General features: G+C 42.1%; 1 protein-coding gene across 1 annotated transcript in view; it reads right to left on the reverse strand.

Moving 5' to 3' along the window:
* Positions 1 to 12,250, reverse strand: part of TSPAN33 (tetraspanin 33) — a 65,399-nt gene that overhangs the window by 36,637 nt on the left and 16,512 nt on the right. The gene's annotated exons all lie outside the window — the stretch shown is intronic.

Genomic DNA, 12,250 nt, shown 5'->3' on the forward strand with positions numbered 1-12,250 from the left:
ATAGATTCATCAGACATACTTTCTGGAAGCCAGTACATTGTCTGCAGGAACAGTCATTTTCACTACAAAAAGCTCTAAAAAGTATATGTATGGAGCGATGGTTATGAATTTTTGACAAATATAATTATGTGGAGGGACAATGCCCATGCAGTCAGAGCCTTTAAAGATACACTATGAACAGTCTCCTTTCACAGTCACGGCCCAGATGCACATTGAAGGAAAAGTTGGCCCCACCGATTACTGAGAGACTAGAAAGTATCTGATTTGTATGGGGTCCTCCCAAATTTTGATTTCAAGGCAGATAAGATAGGTTAATGTTAAATAGTGCCACTCCATTTATTCTATCCTGTTCCACACCACCCTGTATTTGAAGCCTATGACTATGGTCAAGATGACACCAAGGCAGTCCTGACATGGACCGCTTATGAGTTATATGGGGAATTCTCACAAAAGTAAAAAAAAATATATATCAGAACTTTGCAGACTAGAAAAAGTTTTAGAATTTGCCACAATATGTTATTAGAGCACATTTACAAATAGATTTCATAGTTTTATGGTTGAAATGAGACGCAAGTTTATCGAGTTCAACCTATACGTAACATCTTGATCCAGAGGAAAGCAAAAACCCAATGAGGAAGATAATTGTCCCATATTAAGTGAAAAATTCCTTCATGACTGCACATATGGCAATCGGACTAGTTCCTTGGATCAACATCAGTGTCCAATCACAGAATCTAGTACCCATAACACTTAATATTATACTTTTTGAGAAAGGTATCCATAGTCCAACCCTCCTTGTACTTTTCTCATCATATTTCATGAAGACCGCCAACAAAGAGAGTGCTGCCCAAAATTTAAATGAATACATGATGATGAATGCAACAAAGGTAGCGGAGGGGCCGTGGCTGAGCCCTCTGAGCCGAAGACCTTACCCACAGTCCCGCTGACAAGTCCCGCCCCGAAGCACTGGGGAAACTGAAATTTATCATGATGATTTAACGAAAACCAGGCTGCAGATTTTTACACTAAAGATATGTATTAAATCAGTATGACAGCGCCATTCTGCCCATACCTTTAGTTTAACATGGATGATGCTGATGACAGGTTCTCTTTATGTTTTAATGATGCAGCAGAAAGCAGATGTGACATTTAGGAAGTGGCAACTCACCAAACATACCTTAGACCAACCTATATGAGTACCAATCAAAATGTATGACCTCAGCCTGAGACATTAAAAGGATATTCTGAAGTTATTCAATAGCTTTAATTAGTTAGACAGCATGAAAATAAGAAAGTTGCTTTTACTATCTGCTGCCATTCTCCTGCAATGAGAGCTTTTATTTTTCACAGTGTACAGCTCGTTTCCATGGAACTTGGAAACTAGTGATTGCCCTTACTCTGGCAGAGCATGGGCAGTAGTTACATTCCAGGAGAGGAGACAAGGGAACTTAACAGTGGATAAATACTGCTTGAACCACTGTTCAAGCAGTATTTCAAGTATGTATGTTTTACTGAGAAACTTAACGGTGTTTAAGAGAAAAACACTTTGAAAGCGCTAAATATGCACGTAGGGAGGGACCCATCTCTCAAGGGGAGCAGACTGTGAGAAGCACCAGGGACCCGCCTTTTCAACTTGTCTCCTGGGCGGCTTGGTCCTTGGTAGCTAAGTATTTTTTTCTCTGAAACACTGCAGCGTTTCAGAGTCAAACATACAGTACAGACCAAAAGTTTGGACACACCTTCTCATTTAAAGATTTTTCTGTATTTTCATGACTATGAAAATTGTACATTCACACTGAAGGCATCAAAACTATGAATTAACACATGTGGAATTATATACTTAACAAAAAAGTGTGAAACAACTGAAAATATGTCTTATATTCTAGGTTCTTCAAAGTAGCCACCTTTTGCTTTGATGACTGCTTTGCACACTCTTGGCATTCTCTTGATGAGCTTCAAGAGGTAGTCACCAGAAATGGTCTTCCAACAATCTTAAAGGAGTTTCCAGAGATGCTTAGCACTTTTGCCTTCACTCTGCGGTCCAGCTCACCCCAAACCATCTTGATTGGGTTCAGGTCTGGTGACTGTGGAGGCCAGGTCATCTGGCGTAGCACCCCATCACTCTCCTTCTTGGTCAAATAGCCCGTACACAGCCTGGAGGTGTGTTTGGGGTCATGGTCCTGTTGAAAAATAAATGATGGTCCAACTAAACGCAAACCGGATGGAATAGCATGCCGCTGCAAGATGCTGTGGTAGCCATGCTGGTTCAGTATGCCTTCAATTTTGAATAAATCCCCAACAGTGTCACCAGCAAAGCACCCCCACACCATCACACTTCCTCCTCCATGCTTCACGATGGGAACCAGGCATGTAGAGTCCATCCGTTCACCTTTTCTGCGTCGCACAAAGACACGGTGGTTGGAACCAAAGATCTCAAATTTGGACTCATCAGACCAAAGCACAGATTTCCACTGGTCTAATGTCCATTCCTTGTGTTCTTTAGCCCAAACAAGTCTCTTCTGCTTGTTGCCTGTCCTTAGCAGTGGTTTCCTAGTAGATATTTTACCATGAAGGCCTTTTGCACAGTTGTTGTAGAGATGTGTCTGCTGCTAGAACTCTGTGTGGCATTGACCTGGTCTCTAATCTGAGCTGCTGTTAACCTGTGATTTCTGAGGCTGGTGACTCGGATAAACATCCTCAGAAGCAGAGGTGACTCTTGGTCTTCCTTTCCTGCGGCGTTACTTATGTGAGCCAGTTTATTTGTAGCGCTTGATGGTTTTTGCAACTGCACTTGGGGACACATTCAAAGTTTGCCCAATTTTTCGGACTGACTGACCTTCATTTCTTAAAGTAATGATGGCCACTCGTTTTTCTTTACTTAGAATTTGTATTATGGCAAGAAAAAAGCAGCTAACAGTCTATTCAGTAGGACTATCAGCTGTATATCCACCTGACTTCTGCACAACACAACTGATGGTCCCAACCCCATTTATAAGGCAAGAAATCCCACTTATTAAACCTGACAGGGCACACCTGTGAAGCGAAAACCATTTCCGGTGACTACCTCTTGAAGCTCATCAAGAGAATGGCAAGAGTGTGCAAAGCAGTCATCAAAGCAAAAGGTGGCTACTTTGAAGAACCTAGAATATAAGACATGTTTTAAGTTGTTTCACACTTTTTTGTTAAGTATATAATTCCACATGTGTTAATTCATAGTTTTGATGCCTTCAGTGTGAATGTACAATTTTCATAGTCATGAAAATACAGAAAAATCTTTAAATGAGAAGCTGTGTCCAAACTTTTGGTCTGTACTGTATCTCGCGGAAATCATACAGCCAGTGTCTGATACATGCTGCGTGTCCGACCGGCAGTATGTATCAGCTGTCAGGTTATCATGAACATTTAATATCCCAGTCAGCTCTCTCCAACTCATATTTATATACAGTAATTAGCTGCTCATCTCCATCTTCCTCAGCTCATAACTGAGCAGCTGTTATAAATATTGTGTTATCAACCCAGTAGTGTAGAATCACAATCCCGGCACCCTGCATCACTGCTCTCACTGTCTGGAGCTGTATGCTTGTTTAACTGCACTGCTATCTACATATGTAAATACAGTGATATAAGTGTAGACTTAAGGTACCGTCACACTTAGCGACACTACAGCGATCCCGACAACGATACGACCTGGCAGGGATCGTTGCTGCGTGGTCGGTGGTGAGATGTCAAACAGTCAGATCTTCCCAAAGACGCAGCAACGATACGGCGACCCGTAGCGACCTGTATAACGATGCAACGCAAATGCACGCCTATGTGTCTCAGATCTGAGTCGGCAATGAGGTCGTTGGTAAGGTGTCAAACACACCGATGCATGCTACCCAGCGGGACCTCAACGGTCAAAAAATGGTCCAGGCCATTCCGACACGACCAGCGATCTCACAGCAGGGGCCAGGTCGCTGCTACGTGTCACACGTTGCGAGATCGCAGCTGAGGTCGCTGTTGCGTCACAAAACTTGTGACTCAGCAGCGATCTCGCTAGCGATCTCGCTTAGTGTGACGGGGGCTTAAGAACAAACCACTGATAACTGCATGCGTTACAGAAGAACTTGTGCTGAGCTTTACAGTTCTAATAATACTACAGTATTACTATTCACCAAAACTGTCACTCAAGGAAGAGTGCCTGCCCTATTAGAAACTAAAAAAAACTAAGATCGAATAGCTCTGAGCAGCTCAAGAGACAACTTGAGAATACCCATTTAATATAGATTTTTGTGTAGATTACAGGAACTCAGCAATGCATCAACTGCACCAAACCACCAGCTAAACTGCAAATCATTAACCAGGTAGCTGTGACTAGGGGCTGGATATCCGCATACCTTTAGCATACTTCCCAAATGTGATACAATCCTCAGCAGCTACTAAAGTTAATTAGCATTCAGCCCATGCACACAGATGTCTCTGCATGAATTCTAGTCCTTATTGAAGGTACGGCCAGTTGTTTTTTTTTTTTTTTTTAAAAACCTGTGACATTGAGCAGGATAATTTTCCACTTTTCTTAGACAAATATTTAGAATATCAACTAATAAATGAGGAATAATATGCACTAAATATGGCGTGAATATAATAGAAATATCCACCAGCTTTCTGCCTTTGACATTTGGTGTATATTGGTTCCCTCCTCTCCAATGTTTTTCTGTACCCAATTGGAGCTACCATTTAATTTCCCATTGTGTGCTACCTTGTAGTGATGGGACAATGGATGTCCTGCAAACTGCCGTTTAATATTATATACGTGTTCTTTCATCCTAATCCGTAAGGCTATGTGCCCACGATGCAGAAATGCTCCGGATTTTTCCTGAGCGTTTCTGCATCTCCTCGGCGGAAAAAACGCATGCGGATTGTACATGCGTTTTTTCAGCCAGGGACATGCGGATGTGAAGCGTTTTGATCATGCGATTTCACATGTAAGTTGTCAAGCGCTTTTCCAAGCGATTTTAGCATCACTTGGAAAGTGCTTGACAACTTGGTCACACTATATAAATCCATGTAACCGGCATGGATTTTATATAGTGTGACCGAAAGAATGGTAAAAAATAAATATTATACTTACCTTCCGATGGCCCCCGGTGTCTTTATTCGTTCCGTCCTGGCTTGCCGGCAGTTCGCGGTACACTGAAGGACCTGCTGACGTCAGCATGGATTTTATATATTGTGACCAAATAAGTTAAAAAAAAGAATAAAAATAGTAAAAAATAAAAAAAAACATTATACTCACCTTCTGATGTCCCCCAGTCTCCTTATCCAATGTGTCCAGTCTCTCCGGCGTCTTGCGGTTGTGTAAAAGGACCTTCCATGAAGTAATTTAGTCATGTGACAGGTCACGCGACCGTCGATGTCAGCGGTCGCGTCACATGACTAAATGACGTCATGGGAGGTTCTTTTAGACCATCGCGAGCTGCCGGGGAGCCAGGACGCATCGCTATGGAGACCGGGGGCCATCAGAAGGCGAGTAAAATGTTTTGTTTTTTTTTATTTTAAATTCTTTTTTTTACAGGTACTATGGTACCCGGGTCTGGTGGAGAGTCTCCTCTCCTCCAGACCCGGGTACCATCCGCAAATTGAAACGCTTAATATCCGCATGTGCACATGTAGTCATGCGGATATTAAGCGATTCAATGCAAGTTAATGGCGGCGAAAACGCCGCGTTTACGCAAAATAATTGGTAGTGCTGCAGATTCTTCTGCAATGGCTTTTCTAAACACAAAGCCAGGTTGGGGTGGAATAAGTTCCAACTATTTTTCTTCCTTTATCAGTTCCTTTTATACAGTCACAATAAAGTTGCATATAATAACGCACAGTGTTTTAGTGGTAGCGCTGGTATATTTATTTATTCGTCTATATTTATAATATCAAATGTTCATATAATGCTCATGGGTGGCAGTGACATAGATGTCCTGTTGTGTATAAATATGTGACTCTTCAGATTTTGTGTTATTCTATGCCTGATGAAGAGACCTGAGTAGTCTCGATATCCTGCAATTTGTTACCATATTTTCAGTTGGCCATTAAAAAGGTATCAACCATTGAGGACTCTCAAATTGTAATATTTTTCTATTCACTGGCCAAATTTTACTGGATAAATTTTCCCTGTAGCTCAGAATTGTGATGATGACTGATAATTTCTCTGATCAGATATATTACAAAGTTGCTTATTTTCACGTGTCATGATGAAAAAACTAAAGCACCGGATACACTTTAACTAAGGTTAATTTATTAGGTGCCAAATACTTGATTGCTAATATCTCCCCAACGGAGAGGAGACATAGTAGAAAACAAAAAAAAGGTTTATTCTGCTGTCCAGAAACTACAACATTGTGTATCCGGTTCAACATGTAAAATTTGATTTAAGATCCTCGTTAAAGGCAGCAGACCTATCTATATTTTAATCAATTCTTAAACAGTCTGTTGTATGAGATAACACTTTTCAGATTAAAGGTTAATATTGCAGTTCTTAGTCTCAGCAGCCATGGATATGGATGCCATACCACTATTTGTATTCAGTAGTGGTTGTAGCAGAGTCAGCCACAGGTCTGCAGCAACAGTAAGTTGTAACATTGATTCAATATAGCATTTTGACCTTGTACCTCTCTGAATTCTTAAATATATAGAATATACTCTTCTGATCATATGCCTCTCTGAATCCCTAAGTATATAGAATGTGACTAAATGACAGAAGTAACACTGAGTTCAAATCAGCATTGGGAATGCTTGGTAATTACAGGCACTTGCATTTTTACTTATAACCATAGCACTTGCAGACTTTAACCTTAGTTTAGCACTATGCACTTTAAAATAGAAATATATACTATGTCACCGATGGGACACTGAATTCTTCAGTGTCATTAGGGAGGTGAATCTCATCTTCAGAATTTAGACCTGTTTGCTGCCTGCTCGCTACAGTATGATACCACATGCTTATATATTTTAATGAATTTAATTTTAGATTTATTCTATAAATAAAAATTAAAATTTGTATCAGTTGATTTGTGCCTTCTTGAATGGAGATGTATGAGTCTTGGTCAGTGTTTTTTTTTTTTTTTTTTTTTAATATACTACTTCGTGTTGGTATATCAAATAAATCCCAATAAAATACATTTAAGTTTGTGGGTGTGAAATGAAAAAAAAACGTGAAAAAGTTCAAAGGGTATGAATACTATTTCAAGGCACTGTAAGGCTATGTGCCCACGATGCAGAAATGCTCTGGATTTTTTCCTGAGCGTTTCTGCATCTCCCTGGCAGAAAAAAACGCATGCGGATTGTACATGTTTTTTTTCCTGCCAGGGACATGTGGATGTGAAGAGTTCTTCACATGCATTTCCGCATGCGGGTTGACAAGCGCTTTCCAAGCGATTTTAGCATCACTTGGAAAGTGCTTGTCAACTTGTTCACACTATATAAATCCATGCAACCGGCATGGATTTATATAGTGTGACCTTAAAGAATGGTAAAAAATAAATCTATACTTACCTTCCGATGGCGCCCGGAGTCTTTATTCACTCTGTCCTGGCTTGCCGGCAGCTCGCGGTACACTGAAGGACTTGCCGTCACATGACTAAATGACGTCAGCGCAGGTCCTTCAGTCCACCGCGATCTGCCGCAAGTGAAGACAAGGAGACCGGGGGCCATCAGAAGGTAAATATAATATTTATTTATTTTTATTTTTTTACAGGTTCTATGGTACCCGGGTCCAGAGGAGAGTCTCCTCTTCTCCAAACTCGGGTACCATCCGCACATTGAAACGTTTGGATTCCGCATCTACAGATCCAGTGATGCGGAGTACATGCGTTCCAATGCAAGTCAATGGCGGCGAAAACGCAGCGCTTCCGCAAAATAATTGGTAGTGCTGCGTTTTTTTCCGCAATGATAACCCGCAGCGGAAGTTTCCGCAGCATGTGCATAGCACATGCGGATTATCATTGGGGAACATGGCAGGCCTTCTACCAAGCGTTTAAGCGTTTCTGCAGCGTTTTTGCCACTGCGGAAACGCTTAAAAAACGCATCGTGGGCACACAGCCTAAGTTGCATATTACAGAGGTCCCCAACCGCCGGACCGCGGACCAGGACCGGGCCGTTGGGGTTTTTCAGCCGGTCCGCGGCGCCGCTGACAGCTAGCTCCGCGGCCCTGCGCCTGGTCAGAGCTCGCTCTGTGTGGATTTATAATGTTTTCTGCCATAGCCGTGACAGCTCGCAGCTCCCGGCAGAGAACATTATGCAGGACGGGGTGGGGCGTCGGGCGGGTCTTAGTGACGCAGCCCTCCACAGCACAGCATGGTACCTGTTGTACGTCACGGGGCGGGTCTTAGTGACGCGGCCCTCCTGCACAGCATGGTGTGTTCCTGACGGGGTGGGGCGGCAGGCTCTCCTCACTGACACGCCCCCGGCAGAACATGTTATGTGGGGCGTGCTGGGGCAGCAGACTGGCTTCAGTGACGCGGCTCCCGGTACCGGTGTTCAGTGTGTAGCGCTGCTAAGCAGCAGCGCTGTATACACTGACGCTCAATGTACAATGCTGCTACTTAGCAGCGCTGTACACCGAGGTCCCGCCAGCATCCTCCCCATACAGCTCCACCCCTCCATAACCCCACCCCCATATGACCAAAGCCCCGCCCCCACCCCCACCGGGCCATGGAAAACTGGTCTTGCTTAAAGCCGGTCCCTGGTGCAAAAAAGGTTGGGGACCTCTGGCATATTAGACACTTCTGCATCTATTTTTGATTTGTGGCGAGGCCAAATATTTGCCCAGATTTTTCCTGCTGCAGAAACCCCACTGGCACATACATTCAAGAGATGCAGATCATATTTATAATTAAAGGGAACCTGTCATGTCTTATCTACTATGTAAACAGCCCCCATTGCGTTGTTAATAATGCAATGTGCATCACTAACACACTTTTTTCATTAAAATTGGTGCTAATATAATGAGTATATAATATTTTATATACTTCTAATCCTACCTGCTCGTTCAGTCATAGGGGTGTGATCCTCATATTCAGTCACTGTTGGCGCAGCATTCAGTCAGGGCTGCCGCCCATGTATTTGAATTTTGCTCCCTGCGAGCGCTGATATTTGGAGGCACATGCAGGGCTGTGGAGTCGGAGTCCATTTTGGTGGAGTCGGTATAAAATGGACCAACTCCGACTCCTAAAATATATAATAAATTTGGTACAGTAATTCAATGCAGTTTGTGGGGAATATTTTTTCATAAGAATTTGGGAAAGTTATGAAAGGTCCTATAAATGTCTGTCCTATTCCTGATCTAAGGGTCTAGACTTTTAGCCGAGATGAATCTGTGCTACAGTAAATTTATCACTTAAACATGAGCCATGTATGAGGGAGTCGGAGTCATGGAAACTAAGGAGTCGGAGGTTTAGCTTACCGACTCCACAGCCCTGGGCACATATGCTGTATGACACGGCCAGGCAGTAAAGTTTCCAGATTCAGCATGAGAAAACAATGGCAGCATGTTGCGGGTGCATCCGAGAATCAGATCGCAAGCACCCATTCAAGTCTATGGGTGCGTGTGAAACATCGGACTGCACTCAAATGTTATCCGAGTGCAGTCAGATTACCATGGATGCCGGCAATGGAGAAGATGGGGAAATTAATTTCCCCGTCTCCTCCACACCTGTGCTGCGATTCTCTCATGCGAGAGGATCAGAGCACAGAACACTGACACTCGGATCAGACTCTGACAGAGTTTGGGCTGTGTGTCATTTGCATAATTGGCCTCGATTCTCTCGCATGAGACCACATACGCCGGTGTGACCCCGGCCTAAGGCTACTTATTAGGAATATGATGATGGAGTAAACTTCATTCCAAATGTTTAGCAACTGGTACATAAGAACAATGCACTGAAAAATGAGGCCAAAACTCACTGATCACATGAGTATCACTTACACAGCTAGAATACATGTTCATCTGATATTGTTCTCACCCCACAGGAAAGAAGACTCAACAATGCTAGGACCCATCCAGGGGCCATCATAGGGAAACACTGACTACAAATAACACCTATCTGGGAATATCAGACATGTCATCACAGCTCCAGACCAGCCACTAATAATAATCTACAGACTCACTGACTAGGCTACCATTTAGTGGTTTAATGGCAATGTGGTATAGGCCAGGAACACATAATGGGACACAATGAAAACTAAAAAAAATTCTAAATGCACTTTGGAAAAAATGCAGAATTGAAGATATAATCTTAAAATGGACATACAGTATATAAGGAATGGTGAAAAAAAAGCTTAACAGCTATTTTATCTATGTTCTTATGATTGGTTATCTAAAATCTAGCTCCGGTCGGATCAGCTCCTCAGTCTCTCCCCATGCTTTATACTGCAGTTCCACTTTTTACAGTTTATGGAATCCCACCGAAAGCTTATTAAGACCTCGGTACATAGGTAAGGTAGATTCGAAAGTAGGTAAATGCCACGCAGAGGCACAGGAAGTTCCTGTTCAAAACAGAATTCATATAAGGCAATTATGTTTGTTGTGTGCAATTACATGTTATGTGCATAGGAATCAAATTACTCCCTTTTACTTTAATAGGTAGAGCTCAGCTAGGTTCATACATGGGGTAACAGCAAAAATAAGAAAAAACAAATGTGTGATTGTGTAAATTGTTAAAATTACAAATACTCTCATTCATTTCATGGTATTTTTAGTAGGGAATCTACACCGGACCATTGGTAACAAATATACCTTTCATGGACTTTGCATTTTCTCTTCATTACACAATTAATTTGTATGGTCAGAGAGACTAATAAATAATTAAAAATATGAATTTCTCGTATTTGTTAAGGAATACCCCACCCCCAACTGTGAACAAATGATTCAAAGGAGTAATACATGAATATTGTATTACCTGTACTGAGTACTTTCTACATAATAATGTATCTAGGTCCATGACATATTAACATCATTAATACAATGTAAGTGCAAAAAAAATATTAAGATTAATCCAGCTTTCAATAACAAAAAAAACCATAGCTGAGAATAACATAAAATTAACAGAAAGACTACACAACTCTTCTGATGTTCCTGCTCTGAAGCCCCGATGGGTCTTCTAGCCTTTGCGTAGAAGCAGATTACACAGGACAACTGCAGCCAATAAGTGTCTTCAGCACCACCAGCTCGTCCGCTCAGAGATGGGAACCATAATGCCAATACTTCCGTAAGTGCTTGCTGCGGTGGTCGCATGCCGACCGCTTGTAGACGAAGGGTAGGTACACACGACTGTTTTCTCTCAGAGGAAAACAGTACGATTATTCTGATCAGAGTTTGATCATAGCAAAAAGTTTCTCCACCCTCTTCATTCTGTCAGTCTATGAAAATACCATAGACTTGCATTGCTGATTTTGATCCGACTCTCGGATCAAAATTGAACATCTCCAATTTTTTCTGCGGACCATTCGGAAAAAAAAAAAATAAAATCGGACATGTGCACAGCCCCATAGATTATCATGGGTGTGAATGCTATCCACGAAAACTACAGATAGCAATCGTCCGATATGGGCTGTGTGCACAAGGCCTCAAGGGAAGACTGAATGATCGCCGGAGGGAGGGGGTTGGAAGAAGTGAGCATAGCTCTGTTATTTTTTATTTTAGAGCAATTTGTGACTTTGTCAAAAAAGGAAAAATGAAAGCTGAATAACAGACAGAGGCCAGGGAAGGGCAGAGACACACACAACCATTGTGTGTTTCAGGAATGTACACAAGTATCATTATGTTCTTACACCTGCAGGGACAGGCCTGTGTGCAGATAGCCCTTCACTATTAGCATTTCATTAGAGCGGAGCCTTCTAATTATATGGATAGGTTTGCCAAGGTCAGTGACATTGATATTTTAATTGTACATGCTTGCTGTTCTCAACACCACTTGTATATTTAATGGCGTTACTGCAGAGTTATCTCTAAGTCAATATGCAAGCCTGACCAAAGGTTTGGGGATAAACAAAATACCATCCATGAACTTGTAAAGTGTGGAAGTCAGCCATCCTCCCTCCAGTTATGTGACTGTTCACCGCCCGCCAAGTTATGCAGATATGTGCACATTTGTTAATATGTGATTATTACTTTGCTGCTTTCTTCGTCGTCTAGTATTGTTCTATTAGATGTTACTGGGGATGCTGTCACAGGCCTTCTGAAAGGGTGGGAACTTTTACATAATGTTGAGGCATTTAG

This window comes from Phyllobates terribilis, unplaced genomic scaffold, assembly GCF_046119375.1.
Source record: "Phyllobates terribilis strain yellow unplaced genomic scaffold, ASM4611937v1 Scaffold_11__3_contigs__length_659146591, whole genome shotgun sequence".
Taxonomy (NCBI): Eukaryota; Metazoa; Chordata; class Amphibia; order Anura; family Dendrobatidae; genus Phyllobates; species Phyllobates terribilis.